Source organism: Vidua chalybeata, chromosome 1 (assembly GCF_026979565.1).
Source record: "Vidua chalybeata isolate OUT-0048 chromosome 1, bVidCha1 merged haplotype, whole genome shotgun sequence".
Lineage (NCBI taxonomy): Eukaryota > Metazoa > Chordata > Aves > Passeriformes > Viduidae > Vidua > Vidua chalybeata.
Window position 1 is genome coordinate 143,049,460 of NC_071530.1, and position 8,533 is coordinate 143,057,992.

The 8,533-nt window shown below is 45.0% G+C and overlaps 1 long non-coding RNA gene across 1 annotated transcript; it reads left to right on the plus strand.

Moving 5' to 3' along the window:
* Positions 1-750: 750 nt before the first annotated feature.
* On the plus strand, positions 751-2,292 carry LOC128800856 (uncharacterized). Its single transcript, XR_008435059.1, has 4 exons — positions 751-986; positions 1,322-1,427; positions 1,681-1,787; positions 2,198-2,292. It is a non-coding gene; the product is annotated as an uncharacterized LOC128800856 (long non-coding RNA).
* The last annotated feature ends 6,241 nt before the right edge of the window (positions 2,293-8,533 follow it).

Below are 8,533 nucleotides of genomic sequence, written 5' to 3' on the forward strand. Positions count from 1 at the left end.
AATTTCTTCTTGCCTCAGCCATGAAACTGTGTAACACCATAGGTGAGCAGCTGACTTGTTGGACTTGGCTAGCTTATAGCAGTCGTGTGTTGGCTCATACAGGTGTCTTTTCAACTTCTGACAGGCTGTTCAGTTAGGCAAAAAGTGTCCTTAGTTCTTTTGTAAGGTATGGGAGGACTGTTTTGTTCAACCAGAGTGGACACCACTGTAAATTGGAAAAGCTGTTGCTGAGTCCAGAAGAGATGATTCAGGGTAGAACTTGTTAAGCTGAAGTGACAGACACTGTCTGTGCCCCACCTGCAGCACTGGTGTTGGGGTGCTCTTGCTGTGTCTTGGTGTCTGCTGTTCAGCAAGTTGGGAAATGCATTTCCATTGCATTTCCAGCAGCAATCCATATGCCTAGCTCTGGAGCACAGTGGGCCCCCCCCCACCAAAACCTGGGGCTCTGTGTCATTGAGCAGAGCTGTGCCAAAGTGTCTGATGAAACATGGACCTTGGCTGGCAAGAGCTGCAGTTCCTCTTCTTTTGAAAGAAGCTGGGAAAGGCTCCCCAAAAGAACCAGTGGAGAAAGCATCCAGATTAAAGATCTGGAAAGTCTCAGTGTCCCCTCTGCGGTGTTTTCAGTCTCTTCTGTAATCAGCTGTCATTTCAGGATCTGGGCATATTGGACTTCAGGGAGTATGGATTGAAACTTAAACAAACAGTGATTCTTCTATAAATATTTAGCTCACACTGTTTAGGACCTGCTGGGAGTTGGAGACAAAAAATAGTTTAAAGTTCATGACTGTCTGGAAAAGCTATCGGAGGAAGGCACTTGGTCACCAGATTGCCTGGCATGTAGGTTTTGAATAGCTAATCCTCTTTTTTTTTCCCCTGAGGAAGAGGATGTGTTTAAGAATCATTTGGAGAGGCCTAAGGTTGCATTTTTCCATTGCTTACATGGCTGCACTGGGGACTCAAAGAAGTTTTCTTCAAGAGAAGATCTGGTATGGAGTAAATAGATGGTGCACCCTGGCAATACACATCTTTTCAAATTTGGGCTGGTCATCTGAAGTTCATACATCATACATGGGAGAGGGGGGATGTGTCTGCAAGTGTGTGCTTTTATCTGGCCACCTTGATACCAGGACAGAGCTTTGTGCCTGGGCCAGCTGCTGCTGAAGGAGGTGGGGTCCCTGATGGGGTTTGTGTAGACAGCATGGATCTTGGGCTGCCACATTGTTCCTGCTCTTGCAAAAACCTTGATAGTGAGGTAGACCTTCCTCTGCCAGCCTTTTTTGTCTCTCGAATATGGAGATAATACACTTCTTTCAATTTGCAGAGCTCTTTAAGGAATAGGAAAGAATGAAATGTGCTGATAAGCAAGGCATGGATGAGACAGGCAGAGGCATACAGGCTTTGAATAAGCAGGGAACTTTACCATGCACGTGAGTCTGGGGTTACTGATTAAAAAGAAGAGAAAATAATTGATTATTTTCTCTCTCCCTCTGTCTTGCTCTCTCTGTCTTGCTCTTCTAACACAAAGTACTTGCAGTTGAGCTAGATGATGGTTGTAGGTCCTTTCCAATTATCCTATCCTATCCCATCCCATCCCACTAATATAACAGTAAGCACAAAATGTGTGCTGTGCCCTGTGAAACATTTTACAACTCTTTGCACCTCCCCTGCCCCTGATTACAGGCATCCTGGATCTTTTTGTACCAGGATGATTGGTGTGCCCCGTCCTTGTGGTCAACTGCTTTGCCTGGAAGATTAATGGCAGAGGAGAAAATGTGAGGGAAGGGCAGGTAAGAAAACCGTAAATTTCTCATTTGTCAGGTTGTTGAAACTACTTTTTAGGTTTGAGAGAAAATGCCAGTATTTGAGTTGGAGGTGGTGGCAAGCTTGATGTTTTTTCTCTTTCAATAGTTTCTTTTAGTGCCCTTCCTAATTTAAAATAAGGTGTTTAAATTATTAATGTTTTAGCACTGAAGCAGAGGGATTCCAAAGCCTTTGGCAAGTATCCGCTAAAGCATCTATCTTAAAAAAGAGCTTCATGTTTTTTCTGACTCCATCTTTGACAGAAGCTCCCCTTCTGTGAGAAGCACTGAATCCACAGAGGTGGACAAAGAACTTGATTTATGTAGAAGGTAATTTTCTCCAATGGTGTTTGGCCAGCAAACATAAAGATGATAATGATTTTTATTTTTTGGCATAGCCTTTGCAGATCTCTGTGCTTCTGCCTGTGGCTGAAGCAACACTATGCCATGGGTGAGTGCCAGCACACTGTCCGTGATGCTCAGGTGCTGCTTGTGAGAGGTGGGTACCCTTATCTGGTCTTTCTGGCTGCAACATCCTGGAGATAAGAGGCAGCTGAGACTTCAGACATTCTCACCAAAGTTGTAGTTAGAGCTCAGGCCTCCCATTAGATTTACCACACATTTTCCTCCCTATTCCCTTTAGGTATTTGTACTGATTTTGTACCAGATCTCCTCCTTGCTTCTTGAAGAATAAAGTATTATAACTCTGGCTTGGGGCAACTGTCCAAGGGATATATTGGGATACACTTGGCCTTTGAAAACAAGGACTTTAGTCTCCAGCGCTGTCAGTCCTTCTGGCTCCTGGAAGTTTTTCTTCCAAATGGTTATTTCAAACCTCAGAGAAGAAGTTTGTGTTTTTTCAGAGCTATGATTAATACCATTTTTACGCTTCGTTGCAAAATGCCACACAATGAATGAGACCAGCAGGGTAGTGGTTTATGGGGGGCAGGAAAAAAATCAAACAAATACTTTTAAATGCTGTTTTGGAAGAGTGATGTGTGTGTGCATGTTTTATAATCTGTTGTGAACTGTGGGGTTATGTTCCAATTAAAAAGAAAAGGAGAAAAAAAGGCATAAACCTCATCTATGGAAAGGATGTCAGGAATAGTTGAGAAACGGAATAATTACAGTCTTTTTTGTGGGTCAGTGAAAGCGAAGGACTGTGATGCAGTTGGCTTTGCAATTAAAAAGTCACAGGGTGGTTGAAGCTGGAAGGGACCTGTGCAGGTGGTAGGTAGCTACAGCCAGTTGCCCAGGACCTTGTCCAGATGGCTTTTGCATATCTCCACAGATGGAGAATCCACAATCTTCCTGAGCAAGCTTGGTCACCCTGTTGGTAAAATGAGGCATAGTGCAAGGTGTTTCAGCACATTGGCCATAGGTTCCTGCTCGTTACTGTTGCAGTCTGGAAAGTTTGTGGGGGGTGTGTAGTGTTGGGACAGAATGTGTTGAGTGCATGGGGAACCTGGGCTGCAGCTGGCCCCCGTGGCTCGGTTTGGCAGTGCTTGGCTGGGACTTGGGAGAGTTTGGCTTGGCATAAGATGCCAAAAATGGTCCCTTCAGCGGTGTACAGGGAGTCTTGCTGCCTGATGGCTGAGTCTGGGTGCTTGTGGCCCCTCTGATTTGGTTTTGAGGCTGTGCTTATAGCTGAGCCACCAGCCAGCTCTGGTACCTTTTGCTTCCCTTCCCTTGACAGTGTGCCTATTCCCAGCTGGCAAGACACTTTGCCACGGGAATCTGGGACTCATTTACCAGCATAAAATCAGGCTAATTACACCTTTGAGGTGTTCAGCATCAGTGGTGCTGCAGCATCAGGTGCTTCCACAGAAAACTCTGTGTTAGTGGCAAACCCCAGGGAAAAGAGGCCCAGGTTTCTTGTGGCTGTGTGCCTAATATGTCCCCATCTTGGGGACAAAGAGGATGCTAGTGCATGTGAGAGGTCACCTAACCCTCTATAGAGACATTAGGATCAGCACAGATTTGCTTCCTGGTGGCTTCATGTGCATCCCTCACACATGGAAAACAAGCAAAGCCTAAGACTACACTCAGCCTCACCTTGGTCTCTAGTGTTTCCTCCTGTCTTCCATCCATGGAGAACAGTAGCCTTGCTTGTTGCCCTGGATGCATTTTTTTTCCTCTAAGCCGTGTTCTTTTCATCCTGTTTTTGTTGCTGATAAGTGATGGGAATAGCAGCAGTGAGATGATGCCTCCCAGTGAACACTCCCACTGTCCACAGACGTGTCCCATATAGCCCTTTTACCAGTGACAGGTATTTTCTCATTAAAAATAGACCACAGACAATGCCACTTCCTGAGGACTGTGATTTATCATTTAATAACAAGTGGTTACTCATTTCCTTCGGAAAACTTTCTGGAAGTGTTATTTTTCTTTTTCCCCTTGCTTCTTTTTTTTTTTTTTTAATTTCCTTCAAAACCCTTCATTACCCATCAGAGCCACTGTGTCTGTTAAATGAAGTGTTAACTTTTCAAGTGGAAATCATATTATGATTTAAAGTTAATGAAAATAGCAACTCTTAACCCGTTGGGCATGAGCTTTTCTTTGAAAGTGCCTGCAGCCCTGAAGTCTTAGCTCAGCCACAGGAAATAGCAACAGAGAGCTGGGTAGGTAAGACTTGAAAAACTGTGGTGCTGATCCTAAATGGGGAATGGATAATTTGCTTGAGCTGACTTTAAAGAACATTTAAAGTAACTTCAGAGCTCATATTGGCTTGAGTTGCTAGTCCTTAGCTGTGATACCTCCAAGTTTTCCTGAAGGATGGAGACCCTGCAGAACTGCCGGGCAGTCTCATACCAAGTCTGGTATTTTAGTGACTTTACCAAAGAAGTGCAGAAAGCTGTAGAGTAGTTCTCGAGGAAATCCCAACAGCTCAGTAAACAAACTTGGGAAATATGCTGAAGATGAAATTATTGTAAGGCGGTGCTTAGGAAACTAAAAGAAATAGTTCTCTGTTGGATCAGGAAGTAATTTCCAGGGTCAGTAGCAGATCAGATGGTAGACTGCAAATGATACCGGAGATGAAATGCAACCAGGGACATTGCAGGTACTTCAGGTCATAACATCTCTTACAGTTGCCTTAATGAGCTGCAAGGGCAGTTTAAAGATAAGAAAAATAAATTCAATAAAGACAAGTGCAAAGCAGCACTCTTGGAAAACAGGTGCACGTACCCAAAATGAGCAGTAACTCTCAAAATGAGCAGGTTAACTACGGAAAGGCATCTGTGAGCTGCAGTGAATTGCAAGCTGGTTGTGAATTGCAGCCAGATGCTGTTAGAAGACAGGTAGATCTTGAATAGCCCAGACAAAAATGGCAAAGGTAATAATTTGTCCTGTGAAAACCCTGTTTGAAACACAGCATCCAGTCTCAGCCCCTCTATTTTAAATATGAAAGCAGGCTTGGGAAGATGAAGCTTCTGTTCGGGAAAATTTACTTACAAGGAATGGCTGGAAGATTTGCATACGTTAAACCTAGGGAAAAAACCCAAAACCACCAGCCCACAGGTGTCAGGTCATGGTTTGATGGTATGCTGTCTTCAGCAGTAGTTTTGGGGCTAAGTATCTTTGCTCTCCTGGTATTGACTGTGCTGCAGCTCATTGTGTGGTCAGTTGTGTAGTCACAACTTGTGTCCACACTGTGAGCTGGGACAAAGAACTTCTCTCAGTGTAGAAAAAGCCGAAGTGTCTCCAAATTTATTTCAAAGTGTGGCCATTCAGACAGCAGATGTTATGCAGGAGGAAGGAGGGCAAGGAGAAGAACTGGAGATTGTGAGCACCTGGTAGAGCTGAGACTTGAAGGGAACACAGCAGATTTGAGACATCCAGGAAGGTGGTGTGAAGAGTGCAGCACACAATGTCTCTCCATGTCTGAAGACAGGACTAGACAAAAATTGCATACAGGGAATTCTTTCTCTGGGCACAGTCTTCCAGTGCATCGTCTCCGTCATGCCTGGTGGCAGCAGGGTAGGCTGGCATTTCTCAAAGTGTGGGTTCCAGCTCCTGGTGATGGTGCTGAAGGAGAATGAGTAAGGCTGGAGCTGACCCAAAAAGCATTAGAAACCTCTTTGTTAGCAGCACAGCAGCCCTTCCGAGGTGGTGGGGCAAGTGATACTCATCGCTGGGAACTGCAGCCGAGTCCTGCTTGCTCTTGGCAGGGCTGTGCCAGTGTTGCCTTGGAGAGCAGCACAAAGAGAAGCCAAGAGAGGGTTCAGGACTTGGTGGCTGTTTGACTTCCCTCCTGGCCCAGCATTTTTGCAGTTCTTGCATCCAGATTTTGGCATGGCTCCTGCCCTGTCAGTCCTGCTGAGGCTGAGTGTCTCAATATCTCCTGATGTTCTGAATCCAAATTTCTGTCATTACTGCTTTGCATTTGGCTTTTTGGCTCTTGGAAGTAGTTCGGTTGACCACAAAGTGGTCACTCTGTGCTTTGATGTAAGCTGATGATTTCTTCTGCTGTGGATGCTAAACCAAATATCCCTGCAACTGCTGGGATGTTACCAGGCTGGTGTTTGCAGCTGATGGGAATGTGCTGAAGCTGTGCAAGCCTTAGTGATTCAAGCTGATACTTAGGTTTATGATGAAATGCTAAATGCCTGGTCTGTTCTGTCCAACCAGCTCTACCCCTAGGGAAAAAAAGGGGGTTTACTGCAAGAAGAAAGGATATTCTGGTATTGGTTGGTTGATAATGAGAGCACAGAGCATCAAAACTGAAACATTATGTGCTGGGTTTTGAAATCACTGGAGGATATAGAAGTGCCTTGAAGAGGAAGATCATAGATAGGCAGACCTACAGGATATGCCTGGGTGGTTTTTTGTAGGCTGCAGAGCTTTTCCCTGTGGTTTGCAGGGTTCCCTTGCCTTGCTGCATCTCTGTGCAGCTCAAAGCACAGCATCTTTGTCCAGGATCTTGGAGGATATAGATGTGAGCCTTGCTAGGAAGATCTAGGCTTCAGTTCCAGTCTTGTTAATGCTAAAATTCCCCTGGGGAAAAAAAAAAAATGTTTACTATGTTTGCTTGTGACATGTTTGACATGTTGGCGCTGAATCTGACTTGTGCTGATCTCAGTTGCTTAAAAAATAAAAGAAGCATAGTAATTTGTCTTAAAAAGGGTACAGAGAAAGTGAAGAAGAGAACAAGTAGTTTACTAATTATTGCCTTTTACAGGGTGATAGGCTGGGGCTTACTCTGGGAAGAAGTCAAATTCCCAGACAGTTCCATGTAATATCACCAGATGAAGGGGTGACCACCATCTGAAGCTTACTGATGGCAGGGCTGGTGTGGCAGGACTGCTGATAGGGGAGCTGCAGAGCTCTTCAGTAGGGTCAGCAAAGTTGTAGTGGCATCTCAGGGATGTGTCTTTGGTCCCACAGAAAACCCATCTTTGGTGGTTTGGGTGATGCTGAAGGCTCTGAACTGCATTCCTGAAACCTCAGGGTGCTGTACAGGTGACTCAGCAGCATCAGCTCTAAATGAGGAAGTGCAGAGTCTAGCAACTGCTGGACTTCAGAGGACAGGGTAAAAGGTAGGACTGCAAAGACATTGGCAAAAAGGATTTTTTAAATGTTTTTAAGGAAGACAAACTAATAACAACTAACTTCCTCTTTAGAAGTCCCTTTTCTAGGAACGGATCAATTATGTTAATGACAGTGGTGAATATAATTATGTGTAAGGATGAAATCTTGGCTTTGGTGACTTCACAGGACTAGTGCTTCATGCAGAGAGATGTTCTTGGAAGCTTGTCTGGAAGTATAATCATGGCAGGAGGATGTAGGTCCGAGTGGGAGTTGTCTGATAGCCACAGGAAATGTTTAATGTTGTTTTTACCTTGATGCATTTGTTTCAGGGCTGTTGGTAGTGCTGGGCATTCTGAGCAGGTGGATACCAAACAGCATTTGTGACCAGGTGGGTCATCCATCCTCTGGTCATTTTTCCTGTAAGAGCATCTCTCAGGCAGGATCAGCACCTTTCCTGGATGGTACCTACAGCGAGCTGTGTGGCATCTTCCTGGGGTGGATGCTGGTGTGTGCAGGACTGACAGAGCTTTGCTTTCACCTGCTCATCTCCCCACACACTGGCTCAGGGTGCTGAAAGCAGGGAACCTCAACAGCCACCGAATGATGACAGAGCACACACAGCTCTCCACCTCAGCTCTCTTTCCCCATCATTGCCCCCTGTTTTCTATTCACCTCTCTCCAGCTCTGTGGCTGGGGGCTGCTGTGACCACAGTGAAGCATTGCACTGGCATCTTCCTCCTCCTACTCTCTTCTATCCTGCCTTTCCCTCCCTCTCCAGCTGCTGGGTTGCTCTAAGCAACTTTGGCTCCTGTCCCAGGAACAATCTCTCAACACACAAAAACTAGGAAGGCTAAAATAACACTTTAAAATTGTTAAATAAATAGCAATGGAGCTCTGCTTAAATGGGAAACGCAGTGTAATTTGTTAAAGGCTTTTTGTCCTGCCTTGGACAGGGATTGGCTGGATGTGTGTGTGTGTGTGTGTGTGTGTGAAGCATTTCTTGTAGTTTCTATGCTGCATCTCGTGGCCCCAAGTGGGCAGAGAGGGTTATGTGAGTCTGAGTTACTAAACACTTACAGTAAAAGTGTAGTCATCCAGAACCTCAGCCAAAGAGCTGGAGGTTTTGTAAGGCCTTTTTTTTTTTTTTTTTTTTTTTTTTTTTTTTTTTTTACGTTTTCCCTTCTCTCCCTGCAGGACGCTGCTGC